The 20,969-nt window shown below is 43.5% G+C and overlaps 1 protein-coding gene across 1 annotated transcript in view; it reads right to left on the bottom strand.

The window, feature by feature from the left end:
• The window catches only part of ZAP70 (zeta chain of T cell receptor associated protein kinase 70), a 103,997-nt gene extending 83,482 nt beyond the window's left edge, over window positions 1–20,515 (bottom strand). Inside the window, exon 1 of the mRNA XM_082243473.1 lies at window positions 20,369–20,515. The gene's annotated coding sequence lies outside the window, so the exon portion shown is untranslated. The remainder of the gene's footprint in view (window positions 1–20,368) is intronic.
• Window positions 20,516–20,969: the final 454 nt, after the last annotated feature.

Raw genomic sequence — 20,969 nt, 5'->3', positions numbered from 1 at the left:
ACGTATGTGTTCGCTTCTGCGTGCGAGCATGCGAGGACGGGGGAACTTTACAGTTATTATTTTTTTGTGTATTTTATTTTTATTTTGATATTTTTATACTTTGCCTTTAACATTTTTTTTTGATCAGTTTTATTCTTATTTTAAGGAATGTAAACATCCCCTGTAATAGGAATAGGGCATGACAGGTCCTCTTTATGGAGAGATGTGCTGTCTTTAAGACCCCACATCTCTCCTTTAGGCAAGAAAGACTCAGATCAGAAAAAAAAAAAACTATTTTGGCCTTTATAGCCAAGTCCGCGGCAGTGTTTACAACTGCTGGGCTGGACGTGACATCATAAAATCACGCCCGGGCCTCAGAAGGTCATAGAGACTGTAGGGGACCATCTGGTCTTCGGTATTCTCTATGGTGAACTTCCGCCGCCGTTGGATTCTTTCTCCGGCTCGCCGATCGCACGGGCGAGGAGGTGGGGGGGAGCTGAACAGCCGCTATGATTGTTCTTACGGTGAAGGGATTCACTGGCTGAAAAAGATAATATCTGAATGATGCCTGCAGCTGCGCCCATTATTCACTCAAAGCCCAGGACGTCATATGACCTTTCTCTATTCAGCAAACATTTACAAGGTATTAAATGGATTTTAACCTCTTGCCAACCACCCACCGCAGATATACTGGGGCAAGGTGTCTTGACTGCATGAATCGCTGTACCCATACGTCGCTCCTCGGGAGCTATCGTAAACTAGCGCTGTGATTCGCGAGAGAGGAAGCTGATCTGTGGGGCCGGCGGGCGTGATTGCCACCGGGCACCCGTGATTACTCCACGGGAAGACAGAACGGTGGTCTGCCATTATAAACATGCCAGACCGTTGTTCTGTCAGTAGTTAACACAGGGCTCCTGTGTTCCTCCTGTTATGTGTTGATTCCATAAGCCCATCCCCTCACAGTTAGAAAACACCCCCTAGGCATACAATTAACCCTTTGATAGCCCCTGGTGTTAACCCCTTCCCTGTCAGAGTCATTTGTACAATAACACTAACAGTGCATAATTTTAGCACTGATTACAGTAGTAATGTCACTGGTCCTCCCAAAAATGGCAGTTAGGTGTCCGATCTGTCTGCCGCAATGTCACAGTCCCGCTAATCGCAGATCGCTGCCATTACTAGTAAAAAAAAAATGTAATAAAAATGACATAAATCTTTCCCCCAGTTTGTAGACGCGATAACTTTTGCGCAAACAAATCAATATACAGAATTTGCAGAATACTAATTGGCCTAAAATGATGAAAAATTTTGATTTTTCCTTTTTTTTTTTTTTATTGGGAATGTTATATAGCAGAATGTGAAAAATATAGTTTTTTTTTTTTTATTTTTTTAAATTGTCGCTCTTTTTTTTGTATAGCGCAAAAAAATTAAAATCGTAGAGGTGATCAAATACCACCAAAAGAAAGCTCTATTTATGGGCAAAAAGGACATCCATTTTATTTGGGTACAGCGTCGCACAACCACGCAATTGTCAGTTAAAGTAATGCAGTGTCGAATCGCAAAAAATGGCCTGGTCATTAAGGGGGAAAACCATCCGGTCCTTAAGTGGTTAAGTAGACCACTATCACTTTGTAATATGGCTTCATGCACGCGCATAGCAGGTCTTCCGAATGCACGCTCCTGCTATGGCTATTGAATCTTGGTTTACAATATCAGCATTTTCTAAGCTTCAGAGACAGTTGTTTTGTCTTGTCAGATTCCCTTTAATCAGAAAAAAATGACGCCTCCATTCACAAGGAATCCGAATTTGAAATTGTGCGACTTCACTTGAAACTGCACGATTTCAAAGCTGCACACCAGTGCGACTTGGCTGACATCTGTGCCACGTCATGCACAGATGTCTATGCAAGTCGCACCCGAAATTGCAAAAAAATAGTGCAGGAACTTTTTTTATCAAATCGATGCTGTACCGCAAAGTCGGCATTGCACCGATTTGAACAGTTCCATTGCTGACTATAAGGTATTTGGACCTGTTAAATCGCATGATAGGTCACACTGGTGTGAACAGGGGGTTAAATTGTACAGTTTGCTTCTATGCTGAAAATAATGAGGCTAATTTATTAAAGTGGAGAATATTCACTAAAAATGTTAAAGTGGAAGTAAACCCTCCTATCGTTTTCAGCCAAGGAAGCTGCCATCTTGGCCTTTGTTTAACCACTTCTAGACCAGAAGGATTTGCCCCCTTAAGGATTTTTTTGTGATTCGGCACTGCGTTACTTTAACCTTTTCTGGCCCGGAAGGTTTTACCCCCTTAATGACCAGGCCATTTTTTTGTGAGAATTGCGCGGTCGTGCGACGCTGTACCCAAATAAAATTGATGTCCTTTTTTTCCCACAAATAGAGCTTTCTTTTTGGTGGTATTTGATCACCTGTGCAGTTTTTATTTTTAGCGCTATAAACAAAAAAAAGAGCGACAATTTTGAAAAACTATATTTTTTACTTTCTGCTATAAAACAAAGACAATAAAAATGTTTTAAAAATCTAATTTTTTTTAAGCAATTTAAGCCAATTTGTATTCTGCTACATATTTTTGGTAAAAAAAAATCCCAATATGTGTATATTGATTGGTTTTCGCAAAAGTTATTGCGTCTAGAAACAATACGATATTTTTTTACTAGTAATGGCGGCGATCAGCGATTTTTAGCAGGGCTGCGACATTGTGGCGGACAAATTGGACATCTAACTGACACTTTTGACACTTTTCAGGGGCCAGTGACATTATTACAGCGATCAGTGCTAAAAAAAAATGCACTGCCACTGTACTAATGACACTGGTAGGGAAGGGGTTAACACCAGGGGCGATCAAAGGGTTAAATTTGTACCTAGAGGGTGCTTACTAACTATTGGGGGGTTGCACTGATTGGGGAAATACAGGGATTCATGTTCCTGCTTATCTTGTCCCCTTGCAGAATGGCAATCTGCCTTGTTTACATAGACAGACCGCCGTTCTGCCTCTCCCGGGGATGATTGCAGGTGGCCGGCAGACATTGGGTCCTCCAGACCCGCTGATTGACATCCCCACTAGCCAATCATGGTGCAATCGCGCCTCCGGCAGCTTGATCGCGCCATCTAGTGGCTATTGAACGAAACGACGTACAGGTATGTAGTTTAGCGCAATGGAGCTACACTGCCGCAGTAAATACACAACGGGCGGTCAGCAAGTGGTTAATCTTCAACTGCCATGATGCTGTACATGTGTTCAGTTATGACACCAGCCATTGGATGGTTTGACAGTTTGGTTGAGAGCACAATGCCAGGCATGCAGGGAATGTAACTGTTTTTTTAAACTATTCAGTGGATGGTTTTACTTCTGCTTTAGGTCCCCTTTCACACTGTCCGTGCATCAGACGGACTCAGTTTATCTCAGCGGGGGTGATCGATCCGCCGATCCCCCGCTGAGCAGGAAGATGACAGCTGTTCTCCGCACTGTGTGCAGAGACACAGCTCTCAGGTCCCCATGCATCTCTATGGGGGAATCGGATGGGAACGGACCATCTGTCCGTTCTCATCCAATCCCATCGGCTGGACGGATGGAAAATAGGGTTTCCATCCGTCCAGATTTGACGGATCGGTTGTCAGAGGACATGTCTCCGCTGACATCTGATGCCCCATAGGGATGCATGGGGTGACCGTTCAGATCCGCCAAAAAAACTGGTAGGTGGATCTAAACTGTCCGCCTGTGTGAAAGGGGCCTTAAGAATGAGTTCTAATTAAATGTATGACTCCCAAAGTCTACTATACCCTTTACCTATCATTGTGGGCTGTACTTGCAATTTGTATAGCAGTTTCGGTAATTTATACTGTGTGATACCCTGCTGGGTTTCAATTTATTATCTTATTATTGTTCCTATGCTGATCTTATGAGACATTATAGTACTCCTTTTCCTATGTGATATGTGCAGACATAGGTGTGTGCAGTCCATTGCACTAGGATGTGCACCCCAAATCTCAAACACGCATACCTTTCTCTGCAGCCTCAGCTGCACGGGGCAGTGAATAAATGGGAAGTGCTCTGTGCTGAACAGCTTCCTGTTCATTCACGAACGGAAGCATAGTAAACACAGTTTACTATGCTTCAGTTATGAATGAACACAGTGAGTGTCTTTGTTCACTGTGTTCATTTAGAAAAGGAAGGGGACAGTAAATTACATATTAACTAGCCCCTTTATCCGTTCTCCATATTGAAACTTCCCCTCTGCAGCAGCCATGGGTAGAGGAGAGGAGGGAAGCCAGCAGCACTGCGGGGGGAGGTGCAACACAGTGGGAAGCCTAGCCAGGAGGGGGGATCAGCACCACACGTAGTGATTAGGGTGTGCCCAGGCACACCTGGCACACCCCCTGTGCAGGCCTAGGTGTGCAGAACATGTACTCCGTATCTATTATTGAAAATGTTTATTAAAAATATGAATATTCAATTATCCAATCATGTAAAAAGCACATTTCTACTCACTTTGGTTACCAAATCGTGCAGATGTTTTTGAAATGACTGGATAATTGAAATGGATATTCACAGATTTGTTTTAGTAAAGACTCCTAACTTGTTAGTAAATCATTTGAGCTTTTAGAGGCAGTATATCTTGAGAGAAGCGTGGAGCCTGTGAGTTGCGTACCTCCTTCTGAAAATGCCAGTTTGCCTGACTCTCTAGGGCTTCGGTTCTTTAAAAGCCACTTGTCCGGAACATGCGCAGAACAGGTAAAATGAAGTCAGAACGCCTGTCTGGATATTTGTTCCAGGTTAGCTTTTAAAAAAAACAGAGGATCAGCATGACAATTGACGACATGGAATCTGGCATTTTTCAAAGGACATCAAAAACAAAAGCCCCCTTTTTTTCTCTCATATAAAAGGTGTTTAGTATTCATTTTGATGTTTAATCTAAAGTACACAGCTGTCGCTGTTATTTTTTTAGAACACCATAAGTCAGAAAGCATTTGTAAAGCTTGTACATGCAAGAAATAGGTTACAAAAGTTAGGTTCTTTTCTGCAGACAGGAAAGAAAATATGACAAAAGATATATGCTTTTTTTTGCGGAGAGGAAAGCAAATATGGAAACAAAGTGTGGGTATTTGTTGTGAAATGTGGTTGCTGGTAGGAAACTAACCTTATTTGAATTTAACTGTGGTTGTCCTTTAGTCAGTATTAGCGATCTTCATATAATTTTAAAGGCTTAGATAATTAAGCATACCAATTTTCAAGAACCACAGCACTTCCTACAAGGCCCCTTTTCACAATTATAAAGATATAATACTGCGCTAAATAAACAAACCCTATAGCAACAGAAAAAAGCAGCTTGCACCAACCCTGAAATGTGGATATAAATAAGCTTAAAATAACATGCAGCGCTTTTGATATTAAAATCCACAAAAGATCAACTGGGGAGTAAAAGTTCATAAGAAGTCCACACACATGTAAATGAATGGGGAATCCCAGGAACAGACAGAGTAAAAGTTGTAAGTTGTGAATCCAGAAGCCACCACCAGCAAACACCAGGTGTCCAAGCCTCTTACCGGATCTGACAGACCCCCCATTACAGAGATCAGTCAAGCGTGCCCAATAAACAATCACTCATGTAGAGCCGATCCCAGATCCAGAAATCTTCCAAGTCAGGCAGCCCAGTCTCAGTGAATGACAGACTCTTAGGTAAGTAAAGGCCAGTACTGTAGGTGAATGGGATCATCCATCTTCTTGTCCTGGATACCGTTGCAGAAAGGAGGGGTGCATGGTGCCGGTGGTGCATGGAGGCTGTTTTCTGGCAGCCTGTCTGATGGTGCTCCGCCTCACAGGAAGTGATGTCAGGCTGACAGGAAGTAGGAATCGGAGCCCCACTGAGAGTCCTCCACCACCACAGCACCATCAGACAGGCTGCCAGAAAATCCTTTCAAACTTACCTGCAAAAAAATAAATAAATATATATATATATATATATATATGTATATATAAACACACACACACACACACACACACAGTATCTCACAAAAGTGAATACACCCTTCACATTTTTGTAAATATTTTATTATATCTTTCCATGTGACAACACTGAAGAAATTACACTTTCCTACAATGTAAAGTAGTGAGTGTAGAGCTTGTATACGAGTGTAAATTTGCTGTCCCCTCAAAATAACTCAACACACAGCCATTATTGTCTAAACCGCTGGCAACAAAAGTAAGTACACTCCTAAGTGAAATTGTCAAAATTGGGCCAATTAGCCATTTTCCCTCCCTGGGGTCATGTGACTTGTTAGTGTTACAAGGTCTCAGGTGGGCATCAGGAGCAGGTGTGTTAAATTTGGTGTTATCGCTCTCACTCTCTCATACTGGTCATTGGAAGTTCAACACGGCACCTCAAAGCAAAGAACTCTCTGAGGATCTGAAAAAAAGAATTGCTGCTCTACATAAAGATGGCCTAGGCTATAAGAAGATTGCCAAGACCCTGAAACTGAGCTGCGGCATGGTGGCCAAGACCGTACAGCAGTTTAAGAGGACAGGTTACACTCAGAACAGGCCTCACCATGGTCGACCAAAGAAGTTGAGTGCACATGCTCAGCGTCATATCCAGAGATTGTCTTTCGGAAATAGACATATGAGTGCTGCCAGCGTTGTTTCAGAGGTTGAAGGGTGGGGGGGTCAGCCTGTCAGTGCTCAGACCATATGCTGCGCACTGCATCAAATTGGTCTGCATGGCTGTTGTCCCAGATGGAAGCCTTCTAAAGATGATGCACAAGAAAGCCTGCAAACAGTTTGCTGATGAGATAAAGACAAACTTACTTGGCTCAGATGGTGTCAAGCGTGTGTGGCGGCAACCAGGTGAGGAGTATAAAGGCGAGTGTGTCTTGTCTACAGTCAAGCATGGTGGTTGGAGTGTCATGGTCTGGGGCTGCATGAGTGCTGTCGGCACTGGGGAGCTACAGTTCATTGAGGGAACCATGAATGCCAACATGTACTGTGACCTACTGAAGCAGAGCATGATCCCCTCCCTTCATGGACTTGGCCGCAGGGCAGTAATAAAAATGATAACAACCCCAAACACCTCCAAGATGACCACTGCCTTGCTAAAGAAGCTGAGGGTAAAGGTGATGGACTGGCCAAGCATGTCTCCAGACCTAAACCTTATTAAGCATCTGTGGGGCAACGGAAGATGGAGGAGCGCAAGATCTCTAACATCCACCAGCTCCGTGATGTCATCATGGAGGAGTAGAAAAGGACTCCAGTGGCAACCTGTGAAGCTCTGGTGAACTCCATGCCAAAGAGGGTTAAGGTAGTGCTAGAAAATAATGGTGGCCACACAAAATTTTGACACTTTGGGCCCAATTTGGACATTTTGACCTAGGGGTGCACTCACTTTTGTTGCCAGTGGTTTAGACATTATTGGCTGTGTGTTAAGTTATTTTGAGGGGACAGCAAATTTACACTGTTATATAAGCTGTACACTCACTACTCTACATTGTAGCACATTAAAAGATATAATAAAATATTTACAAAAATGTGAGGGGTATACTCACTTTTGTGAGATACTGTGTATATATGTGTAAAGTAAAAAGTGCGCTTATTCTGTGTGGGTGGAAATCACATAAAGGTGATATTTGTATTGAAATCAATGTGATTAGGACCACATACAAATTATCTCAGATTCATAGCTCCAAGAGCAAAACAGAGTAACTGGTGGTACAAAAACAAAGGTACATAAAATAATTAAATCATATAACAGTTCATAAAAGAAGAAAAGCTCCTCTTGCTGAGGTATAGGTGAGAAAATCAACCAAAACCCGTGATGTGGATAAGTCCAAAAATGTTTGCAAGAAAAGTACGGTGAAGATAATTCAGGTGTCCCTCCACCAGGTGAAATTCCTCCTTACCTGGCGGAAGAAGGTAAGTGCTATAAAGATGATCAGACTGTTCACAACGTTATGATCTTAACCTTCAAATGTGAGCAAACCTCCAGTGCAACACAGGCAAACCTGGCCTCTTACCAAAAATCAACAGCAAACAGGCTCAGAAGTCACTGCATTATAGCTGAAAGCGATGTTCCTTCCTCCCTCAGAACAGGCAGGTGGCTTTTCAGTTTCCACAGTTTGGCTCCAATATGCATTAAAGATATATAGGAGGCTGATAGTGTATTACCCTTGATATAGTTTATTCATATATACAGATTGCACTTACATGAATGTGGTATAAATGAGCGGTACAGATGGTATAGCTGAGAAATTTAGTGTAGAGCTCACGTCCGGCTGCAGCACGGACCGCAAGTGACTTAATGACGGCACGCCTCCCCTGTTGACGCGTTTCCTCCAATAGGACTTCAACTGAGAATGGGAATGTTCTTAATTTATATATATATATATATATATATATATATATATGAAAAAAATGCAATTTGTTGATTATACACTATGCTTTAGCAAGCCAATAATTTCCAGTTTAATTAGAATCTACTACTCTACATTTACACTGGCTTAAATATTTAAAACTTCACCTTCAACACTAAACCCAATACCTAAGATTGGTCTTAACACATGGACTTCCCCAGAAATGTACCTTAAGTTTACTTTTGACATAAACTGGCCAATGCAGAAAAGAGTGAGGGTCAGTGATTGCAGCGCTGCTATATAAAATAAAATAATTTTATATAGCAGCGCTGCAATCACTGACCCTCACTCACTAAAGCACTAGCACTTTCCTTGCAGCAGGCAGCTAATTTACAAGCACTTAATTGATTATCACCCTACACCCCATAAGCGCGAGGTCCACAGTCCTGATAATGCAGAAAAGAGGCCCAAGTATTTTAAAATACACTAGGGGTTATTTACTAAAACTGGAGCACACAGAATCGGGAGCAGTTCTGCATTAAAACCATTCAGCTTCCAGGTTTTATTGTTAAAGCTTAAAGTGATTGGTAAGGTTCATTTTTTTTTTAAATAGCAAACATGTTATACTTACCTGCTCTGTGCAAGAGCTTGGCACAGAGCAGCCCCGATCCTCCTTTTCTGGGGTGTCCTGGCGGCGCTCCTTGCTCCTCTTCTTCATCGGGTGCCCTCACAGAAAGCCGCTTTCCATTGGGGCACCCGTGCGGGCGCGCTCATGAGTCCAGCTGCTGCGTCTATTGACACAGACAGCAGGACTCGGCCCGGCCCCTGGCTTCCGCCTTCTGTATCATTGGATTTGACTGACAGCAGCAGGAGCCAATGGCTCATGCTCATCGCTGGAACAATCGGGTTCGGGTAAGAAAAAGGGGACAGCTGAAGCACAGAAGCTATTTCACCCTAATGCGTGGGAGTGACATCATCGCAGCTTCAGGCAGTCACAGAGCCGGAGCCCTCCAACCCAGAAGAAAGACGTGTGAAGTTAGGAGGCCCTGCAGCGCTGACATCACGGAGCTGGAACAGCTTACTTTTAGGGAAAGTTTCACATAATGTGCTACTATGTGATGCACATTATGACTTTACCTTGCAGGGAAAAAAAACATCCAGCGGTATACAACCGCTTTAATTGAACAAGCTGAAGTTGGTTACTATGCAGAGCTGCATCATATTCTGTGTGCTCCAGTTTTAGTAAATCTCCCCCACTGTGCCAAGTAAAGTGATAGCACAGCGGGTACTGGAAGGTGAAAGTGTCTGGTAGAATGCCAGGCCTTGTCACCCAACAGGAGATTAGGGCCCCTACAATGTTAACACAACACTTTTGTATCTCAAAGCTGCCAGATGTAGATTTTTGGAAACCTCTGCCTAGATGGAGTCAAAGAGTTTTTGGGTTTTAGTTGAAGCTGTCACAAGAGGAGACACAGAAAGGGGAAATGGTACAGAAGGATGTCAGTGGAAGACTGTGAGAAAAAGGATTTTCCTAGTACTGGCATTGGTGTGGTTAGGAATAGGAATCCTGTTGGGAAGAGATGAAGGAGCTGAGATACTGTTTGATATTTTGATTAACCCTTTTCATTCACTGTAGACTATGAATGGAAGACAGAGGAAAAGGCAGGCAGAGGAAAAGTCCAGTGGGGTTTTGAAAGGACTGATACAGTGAGAGGGCATGCCATGAAGGTGGAAGTCTTCATTGATGAAGATTGACTACAGGGTGTGAACAGATGTCAGGTCTGGAAAGGGGGGTCAGGTGACACATTTTGTAAAATCTGTCCACCACTAACCATATCGTATTGAAGCCTGCTGCGGGAGATTCATGATAACAATCTGTGAAAATACAGAGCAGAGATCATCAGGGACAGGCAGGGTAAAGATTAATACTACCAGGGCAGGAGTGGGTGACTTTGATTGTGCACACATGGCACATGCTAAAATGTAAACCTTGACATCCTTAAAGAGATAGCCACCACTAGTAGTGTTGAGGGAAATTATCGTATAAGTACTGTATGTTGTAACCCAGGATGTCCAGAAAATTTAGAATAATTTGCCCACATGAAGGGTTTTGGGCAAAGATTGGGTGCCAGAAACATTTTTCCTGGAGAAATTTGTGAGTGCTGCAGATGGGTAGTGGCCAGAATCCAGTTGGGGGAATAGGTTCCAGGCTGGGATGACTCTCCAAGTCAGTAACATCAAAGGACCAGAAAAGAACAACATCATGTGTGTTTTTGGAACCTGGCCGAATAGTATTTTCAAACTTAAAGCTTGTGAAGAAGATTGCTCATCAAGAATGTTGGGGATTCCATCAATAAGATGATTGCAGTTATTAAAGTTTTTTGTGATCTGTAAATACAATGATGCAATGTGGAGAACCCTCCAATAGATGTCACCATTCATACAGGGAAAGTTTAATAGCCAGCTAAAAACTTATTGTAGAAAAATGCACAAGGTTGAGACTAGTCCTTTAGTGTTTGAGGTAGAATGGATCCTACCTCAATGAACAAAGCATCATCCTCCAAGGAAATGTGTTGGGTGATATCAAGATGGTGGAGAAAGAAGGAAGGAAGAGAAACAGACATCCCTGAGTATGTGAAAGGTGTCAACAGCTTCAAAGGGCCACATTTTTGCATTATTACCCTTTCAGGAAGTGAACAAGGTAAATAGTGATGACTTTCAAGTTCATGTTGATCATGATTTTGACCTATTATGTTTGCTACCATATAACCATTACCGATAATGCACTTTTTGGCCTCAGGTCAGGTGGCTTACAAGGGTCAATCATGTGGTAGTGCCAGCCCATGCCCTCTAAAAGTCAGTGTTCCCAAGAGTATTTTTTCATTGCATGTTGCAACAAATATGGAGTAGTTAGGGGAAGCTCCCAAAAAGCAGCGAAAGTTAGGTGTTCATGCTGTTGCTCGGTGCTCATTGCTCCAAAAAATGTTTAATGCATGGTGATAGGTAACATGTGCAGTGCAGTCTATGTGTGCATTTATATTCATATGCGCATGTATGTGGCTGGGATGCCTAACATTCTTTTACAGTCCTCTATGTGATACTGTTTTCTTTTGACAGATTCTCTTTAATGAGACTTCAGGGGTTCCTTAGATCCTTGATGCCTCTCCTGCCCTCCTTTAAAGCCAATAGAGTACCCTCTCCTCCCTTGACCCTCAGCAATTTATTTCCTTCTCTCCTGACTTTCCTTCACTGTTCCCCCCTTCCACAGCTTTCCTTTCGCTCTTTCTTCTCTGTTTCCTCTCTATTCCCTCCCTAGGTTTTAAACTGCATTACCTGTGGATGTCATTGCGCTCATCTGTTTTAAACCTGGTGTACCCACGATCTGTACTGCAATATTCTTTTCTATTTACTATCATGATAACCCTACCTCGAGTGTTATTTATAATGTACCTTTGTTCTACAGTGGGGATTGCCCCCCCCCCCGTTTTTATATTGTATACTGTTTGATGTTCACTATTAGAGTTGAGCCAACACCTGAATGTTCAGGTTCGGCAGGTTCGGCCTAACTTGAAAAAAAAATCCGGGTTCGTGAGCCGGACTTAACCCGAACTTTGTCCCGATCCCGAACCCCATTGAAGTCAATGGAGACCCGAACTTTTGAGCACTAAAATGCCTCTAAAACACACATGGAAAGGGCTAGGTGGCAGCAAAATCATATTAAGAGCATGGCAAGTGCTCTGCAAACAAATGTGGATAGGGAAATAACTTAAAAGAACATAAAAAACAGAAAAATAAAAAATAATCATCTTGAATGATGTAGGAGGAGGACGAGGCACATATGGAGTAGGAGGTTGAGGTGGCGGAGGATATGGCGGTGGATATGGCGGTGTAGGTGGAAGCACTGGCAGTGGAGGAGGAGGACGAGGTAGGTTTTGGTTTTTAATTAAAAAAAAAAAAATTAAATTCGGGTACACCCCAAAAGAGTAAGAAAGATCAAAGCCAGCAATGGCTGGGTAAGGCCGGTATACATGACTATTCTGCACAAGGTACGGACAAGTCCTGTGGGATCCATGCCTGGTTCATTTTAATGAACGTGAGCTTGTCCACATTGGCCCTGGACAGGCGGCTGAGCTTGTCTGTGATAACGCCCCCAGCCGTGCTAAATACATGTTCAGATAATACACTTGCTGCAGGGTAGGCCAGCACCTCCAAGGCGTAAAGGGAAAGCTCAGGCCATGTGCCCAACTTGGAGACCCAGAAGTTGAAAGGGGCAGAGCCGTCATTCAGTACGTCTAGGCGTGTGCACACATACTGCTCCACCATGTTAGTGAAATGCTGCCTCCTGCTAAGACGTTCCATATCAGCTGCTGGTGCTGCTTGTTGTGGCGTGCTGACAAAGCTTTTCCACATGTCGGCCATGCTAACCCTGCCTTCTGTGGTGCTGGCAGGGTCTTGGCAGCGTTGCCGACCTCTTCCTCCTCCTCCCCTGCCTTGGCCTTGTGCTTCCACTGTGCCCCCGCTGTCAGGTGGGAATGCCACCAGCAGAGCGTCTACCAGCGTGCGCTTGTACTCGCGCATCTTGTGATCACGCTCCAGAGAGGGAATTAAGGACGGTAAGTTGTCCTTGTAACGGGGATCCAGCAGGGTGGCCACCCAGTAATCAGCACAAGTTACTATGTGGGAAACTCGGCGGTCATTGCGGAGACACTGCAGCATGTAATCGCTCATGTGTGCCAGGCTGCCCAGAGGCAACGAAAAGCTGTCCTCTGTGGGAGGTGTATCCTCTGTGTCCTCCGTATCCCCCCAGCCACGCACCAGTGATGGCCATGAGCTGGCCTGGGTGCCACCTTGCTGTGAACATGGTTCCATATCCTCCTCCACCTCCTCCTCCTCATCATCCTCGTCATCCTCCAGAACTGTGCCCCTGCTGGACAATTGTGTCCCTGGCGTTTGTGTGTGCAGGAACCCACCCTCGGAGCCACTTGCGAATGGCTGCCCTGAAAGCCTTGGAAATGTTACCTCTTCATCCTCCTCCTCCTACTCCTCATACTGTGCCACATCCTCTTCCATCATCGCCAGAAGTGTTTTTTCAAGAAGGCATAGAAGGGGGATAGTTAAGCTGAGAACGGCGTCATCGGCACTGACCATGTTGGTGGAGTACTCGAAACAGCGCAACAAGGCACACAGGTCTCGCATGGTGGCCCAGTTATTGGTGGTGAAGTGGTGCTGTTCCAAAGAGCGACTCACGCGTGCATGCTGCAGATGAAACTCCACTATGGCCTGCTGCTGCTCGCACAGTCTGGCCAGCATGTGCAAGGTGGAGTTCAACCTTGTGGGCACGTCACATATGAGGTGGTGAGCGGGAAGGCCGAAGTTACGCTGCAGTGCTGACAGGCGAGCAGCAGCAGCAGGGTGAGAATGCCGAAAGTGCGCACAGACGGCCCGCACTTTCTGCAGCAGCTCTGACATATCAGGGTTATTTCTAAGGAACCTCTGCACCACCAAATTAAGCACATGCGCCAGGCAAGGGATGTGTGTCAAACCGGCTAGGCCCAGAGCTGCTACGAGATTTCGCCCGTTATCGCACACCACCAGGCCATGCTTGAGGCTCACTGGCACCAACCACTCATCGGTCTGCTGTTCAATGCCCCTCCACAACTCCTGCGCGGTGTGTGGTTTTTCATCCAAACAGGCAAGTTTTAAAACTGCCTGCTGTCATTTACCCCTGGCTGTGCTGAAGTTGGTGGTGAAGGTGTTACGCTGACCCAAAGAGGAGGCGGTAGAGGATGAGGAAGCGGAGTAGGAGGAGTTAGGAACAGGAGGCAAACTGAAGCGCCCTGCAGTCCTCGGTGGTGGAGGGACATGCACCAAACTGCAATCCGCCTCAGGCCCAGCCGCCACTGCATTTACCCAGTGTGCTGTTAGGGAGATATAATGTCCCTGACCGTGCTTAGTGGTCCACGTATCCTTAGTTAGGTGGACCTTGCCACAGATGGCGTTGTGCTGTGCACACCTGATTTTGTCACCCACTTGGTTGTGCAGGGAAGGGATGGCTTGCCTGGAAAAGTAGTGGTGGCTGGGCACGACGTACTGTGGGACAGCCACCGCCATAAGGCTTTTAAAACTCTGCGTCTCCACCAGCCAGAATGACAGCATTTCAAAGGCCAGGAATTTTGAAATGCTGGCATTCAGGGCCAGGGATCGCGGGTGGGTAGGGGGTACTTACTCTTCCGCTACAGTGTTTGGGAGATAGAAAGCTGAACGCTTCCACGGGACATTGTGGAGATGGTTGTTGGTGACCCAGGTGGTGGTGTTGCTGGTGGATCCTCTGTTTGCGGGGTGGCAGGTGCCACTGTCACTACAGAGGTGGATGAAGAGGCAGAGACTGCAGCAGCAGAAGAGGAAGCAGGAGGAGACAGAGACCTTTCTTGGTTTTTGAGGTGTGCACTCCACTCCATCTCGTGCTTTGCACTTAGATGCCTGGTCATGCAGGTTGTGCTCAGGTTGAGAAGGTTTATGCCTCGCTTCAGGCTCTCATTGCCCAGCGTGCAAACCACTCGTGTCCTGTCATCATCACATTGTCTGAAGAACTGCCATGTTAGGGAACTCCTGTGAGCTGGCTTTTGTGTGCTCGGTCCCTTGCTGTTGGGCAGTAGCAGGCATAGTGTCTAGGGCACGGCCGCTCTGCTTTTTCACCCTGCTCCCTCTTCTGCGGTGCTGGTGGCTCTGTGCGACCACAGTCTCTTCCTCCAAACTACTCAGATCACCTGCATGACGTTCATTCCATGTGGGGTCGAGGACCTCATCGTCCTCCACATCGTCTTCCACCCAGTCTTCACCCCTGCAACCCTTGTCGGTCTCCACAATTCGGAATTCCGCAGCAGTTGGCACCTGTGTTTCGTCATCATCCGAGACGTGCTGCGATGGTCCTCCCATGTACTCATCTGGAAACATAAGTGGTTGGGCATCGGTGCACTCAATCTCTTCCACTTCTGGGGCAGGGCTAGGTGGATGGCCCTGGGAAACCATGCTAACAGAGTCATCAAAAAGAAGAAGAGATTGCTGCATGAATTGGGACTCAGACTGCCTGGCTGATTTGCAAGGGGGTACGGTGACAGTTTGATGGACATCGGCTGCAGGTGCCAACTCTGACCTTTCAGCAGAAGACTGGGTGGGAGACGATGTGAAGGAATTGGAGGCACCGTCAGCAACCCAATCTACTATCGCATGTACTTCTTCTGGCCTCAATCTTTGTAGAGGCACATTAGGCCCTGCCAAATACTGCTGCAGGTTCTGTCGCCTACTCGCAGCTGAGGAAAGTGTTTCACCTGTGCTTGTAGCTGGCACAGATCGACCACGTCCTCTCCTTGCAACAGGAGCTCCACCAGCAACACCACGACCCAGGCCATGTCCCTTATTTGACCTTCTCCTCATGTTTATGGAATTTTGGATCTTCCCCGAAATGGGTTTTTATTGCAAGGCGCAATACAACAGTATACAACGGGTGTACCTAACACGTACAGATACAGACTAGGCCGCAATTTAATATTTTTTCCATAAATGGGTGTTTATTGAATAGCGGACTAGAACAACAGTATAAAACGGGTGTATCTCACACGTACAGATACAGACTAGGCCACAATTTAATATTTTTTCCCTAAATGGGTGTTTATTGAATAGCGGACTAGAACAACAGTACACAATGGGTGTATCTCACACGTAAAGATACAGACTAGGCCGCAATTTAATATTTTTTCCCTAAATGGGTGTTTATTGAATCGCGGACTAGAACAGTATACAACGAGTGTATCTCACAGTAAAATATGCAGACTAAGCTGCAATGTAATATTTTTTCCCTAAATGGATGTTTATTGAATAGCGGACTAGAACAACAGTATCCAACGAGTGTATCTCACACGTACAGATACAGACTAAGCCGCAATTTAATAACTTTCTGTCCCCTAAATATTTTTTTTTATTGCACGGCGGAATAGAACAGTATGTAATGGGTGTATGTCACTGTAACATATGCGGACAGGGCAGCAATAAACTCTTTTGTGCCCTAAATAGTTTTTTTTATTGCAAGGCGCAATTCTACAGTACGCAATGGGTGTATCTCACTGTAACATATGTGGACAGGGCCACAATCAACTTTTTTGGTCCCCTAAATAGTTTTTTTTATTGCAAGGCGCAATTCAACAGTACGCAATGGGTGTATGTCACTGTAACATATGCGGACAGGGCCGCAATCAACTTTTTTGCCCCTAAATGTTTTTTTTATTGCACGGCGCAATAGAACAGTATGCAATGGGTGTATGTCACTGTAACATATGCGGACAGGGCAGCAATAAACTCTTTTGTCCCCTAAATTGTTTTTTTTATTGCAAGGCGCAATTCTACAGTACGCAATGGGTGTATGTCACTGTAACATATGCGGACAGGGCAGCAATAAACTTTTTTGTCCCCTAAATAGTTTTTTTTATTGCACGGCGCAATAGAACAGTATGCAATGGGTGTATGTCACTGTAACATATGCGAACCGGGCAGCAATAAACTCTTTTGTCCCCTAAATAGTTTTTTTTATTGCACGGCGCAATAGAACAGTATGCAATGGGTGTATGTCACTGTAACATATGCGAACAGGGCCACAATAAACTTTTTTGCCCCTAAATGTTTTTTTTATTGCACGGCGCAATAGAACAGTATGCAATGGGTGTATGTCACTGTAACATATGCGGACAGGGCAGCAATAAACTCTTTTGTCCCCTAAATCATTTTTTTTATTGCACGGCGCAATACAACAGTATGCAATGGGTGTATCTCACTGACTGTAATGTATGAATGAAAAACTGAAAAACATTTTTTTTACCCTAAATACTGTAAAATAATTATTTTCCCCTTTTTGAAGAGCAGGGTAGAAAAGCAATGTCTGTCTGACATACAGTCTTTAAAGTTAAATATGAAGGAAAAGATGTTTTTTCTTTTTCAAATGCAGATTAAGCACACACATATGCACTGAGGTTGCATGAAATGTGCAGCACCCCGTGCCTAACAGCCAGGTTGAATACTGTTGTTCTATTCCGCTATTAAATAAAAAAAAAACATTTGAATGAAAAACTGAAAAGTAATTTTTTTACCCTAAATACTGTAAAATAATTATTTTCCCCTCACGTTGATGCTTTTTGAAGAGCAGGTTAGAAAAGCAATGTCTGTCTGACATACAGTCTTTAAAGTTTTTTAAATGCAGATTAAGCACACACATATGCACTAAGGTTGCATGAAATGTGCAGCACCGCACGCCTAACAGACTGATAAAAAAATTTGTTTCTCCCTTCTCCTCCTCACTTGGCTCAGGTCTGGGCATAAAGATCGTTCTACTGCACCCCCACACAATACAATCAATCTAGATCGCTGTCTGATTAAAGCAGATTGTTCCTATCTATGCTTTTCCTACAAGCAATCTCTCCAGCCTGGCCCTACAGTAAACTCCTATTTCTCCCACCTGGCAAAAACATCGTTCACTGCACCCCACAAAATCAAATCAATGTAGATCGCTGTATGATAAAGCAGATTGTTCCTCCTATGCTTTCCCTACAAGCAATCTCTCCAGCCTCGCCCTATAGTAAAGTCCTATCTGTCCCTCAGCAGCAGCAGTCAGGAACCTCTCCCTACAGTAGTATTAGCAGAGTGATGCGCGGTGCTGTGTGACTCCAGCTTATATAGAGTCTGGGTCACATGCTGCACTGGCCTTTCACAGCCATGCCATTACTAGACATGGCTGTGATGGCTTCTAGGGCACACTAGTTAAACGCTTGCTGATTGGCTGTTGAAAGCGCGCCATTAAACCGCGCCAAAACATTAAATAACATTACAGAACAACGGACAGTATCTGAACATACAGTAAAATGTCAGGGTTCGGGTCCGGGTACCGAATTCCCAAAAGTCCGGTACGAACACGAACAATACAGTCCGGGTTCGCTCAACCCTATTCACTATTCTTTTGCCTTTTTGCAATTTCAAATAAACATATATTTATCTCTAAAGCCAATAGAGTGTAGATTGTGCTTCAGTATTCTACACTGGCCATAGAGTTTAGAGAAAGAGACAGCCCAACCTTGAAGTTATGTAATGCACATTGCTTCCAGGTTCTTAGTAGGTAGGGGAAATCAGTGAACAGATACAGTATTTACTGGTCTCCAACTCCTCTACTGCTGGAACCTGCCATGGGGTTTCCATGCCAGCAGGTGGGAGCTTGGAGCCCAGAAAATAGTGGGGGCACACTAGGGGTGTGAATGTAATGGGGATATGTGGAACATCTAGCAATGTAATAAGTACAATACAGTAAATGGAGTATTCTTCTCTGACAAAATGATACTGGTTGCTGAGGGTTCTGTTACAATTGTGGCTTGTGCCCTTAATAAATGAATACTGGAAATGTACTGGCCACTTTATCTGAGGTGTTTTGTCTGAAAATAAATTGAACTGTAATTTTTTTGGAAATAAATGATGCTGTAATGTTGATTTCTAAAGTTAAAAATGGCTGCTGGAGGTCCTATTCAAATTGTGGCTTAAGTGCAAATAAGTTAAATCTGGGAGTGTACTTACTACAATATTCGGGGTGTTTTGTCCAGGAATAAATGCTATTTTAATGTTGAATTCTAGATTTAAAGGGCTTTTAGTGGTCCTATTCAAATTTGGGAGGGATCACAAAGAAAATAACATCTGTACTCATTAGTATTTTTGAGGTGTTTTTTTCTGGGAATAAATGATACTCTAACTTGATTTCCATTCCATCTTGAGCGTAAATTAGTTAAATCAGGGAACTTACTTAACAGTATTTGTTTTCTCAGGGAATATATTATATTGGGATGTCAATTTCTAAATATACAAATAGCTGTTAAAATAGGGGTTCAAGTGCAAATAAAATACTGGGAACCTACACATTATAATAATTGGATCACAAAGAAATTACATCTGTACTTATTACAATATTTGGGGTGTTTTTTTCTGGGAATAAATCATACTCTAATTTGATTTCCACAGATCCTATATAATTTCCATCTTGAGCGTAAATGAGTTAAATCATGGAACATACTTACCACAATATTTATTTTTTCTGGGAATAAAAAAGGCTGAAAACAAAATTATTACTGAGAATGTGCTCACTATAATACATGTGGTGGGTTTTTAGAAAATAAATTATACCGTGTTGTTGATCCCCATAGGTTCAAATGGCTGTTGGGGGCCTATTCAAACTGTGGATTGAACGCAAATGAGTTAAATCTGAAACATACACACTACAATATTTTGGGTGTTTTTACTGGGAATACTTTAGTATTGATTACCATACTTATAAATGTCTGTTTGGTGGTCCTATTCAAAGTGAGACTTCAGTGCAAATAAATGAATGCTAGAAACCTGCTCTCTACAATATTCAGGGTGTTTAGTCTGGGAATAAATTAAACTGTAAAGCTGGTTTCTAGATTTTAAAATTGCCGTTGGCGATTCTATATACATTGGGGTCAGAGTGAAAATAAAATACGTCTGAGAACGTACACTCTATTATATATATTTTTTTTTTTCCCTGGGAATAAATGGTACTGTAATGTTGCTTTGTAGATTAAATGACTGTTGATGGACCTGTTAAAAAATTACCATTGCGAATCTAGGCAATATAAACTTGAGCTTCTTTCTTGTCTCTTTAAATGCCACTCTGATATTGTTTTCTAAAATTTTCAATGGTTTTTGGGAATCCTTTTGATTTGAAAAGGGGCCTACTACATGTGATTAAGTACTGTGTGCGTATTGTACACGCAATAGAGATTATGCACATGCAGGCAGTAGGAGTCATAATTGTTCTGCATTGGCAAATTATTGTATTACTTTTACCATGGCTGATATGCATTTACTACAATGGGATTTGGATTAAAAGTTGCCATTTCTGAAATTTTTAATTAATTTGACAAATGGCCCACAAATCAGACATAAGCACATTTGCTCATGTGAATTCCAAAAAGCATTAAGTCACCTTTAATCCTGAAGTCTGGGGCCAGGCAGATATGGTTTGGCTGAATCCATAAGAAAACCTTGATCCATGACAATGTAGCCAAGGACTGGTAACTGAGTTTTTTTGAAAAGGTATTTCTCCAAACTGACATAGAGATTGTTGTCTCAAAGTTGCTGTAGAACATTCTCATATGAAGGTGATGGTTGCCCAAGTTTGTTGAAATTACAAGAATATTGTCAGGATATACTATAACACCAGTATACAAGAGGTCATGGAAGATCTCATTGCGGAAACCTTTGAAGTCTGCCAGTCCCTGGTGTTGAAGGCCTTCTTCTACTTGTGATCCAGATTAGATTGTATACCCCTCTAAGATCAAGCTTGAAAAATATTTCAGCACCCTGGAGTCTGTCCAAGAGTTCCAAAATGAGAGGGAGGGGATGAAGATTATTCACCATGCATCAAGTCCTCTGTAATCAATGCAAGACCAGAATGAATCTGGTCTTTCCTTAAAGAGAAAAACCTGGCTCCAGCAGGAGAATTATATTTTCTCATGAACCCTGGGATTTTCTTGGATATACTCTAAGATGGTCTGCATTTTGGGGATGGACAAAGGATAGATTGA

The sequence above is a fragment of the Pelophylax lessonae genome, assembly GCF_965119305.1.
Source record: "Pelophylax lessonae genome assembly, chromosome: 1".
NCBI classification, from domain to species: Eukaryota; Metazoa; Chordata; class Amphibia; order Anura; family Ranidae; genus Pelophylax; species Pelophylax lessonae.
This window is presented reverse-complemented; position numbering and strand designations above follow the sequence as displayed.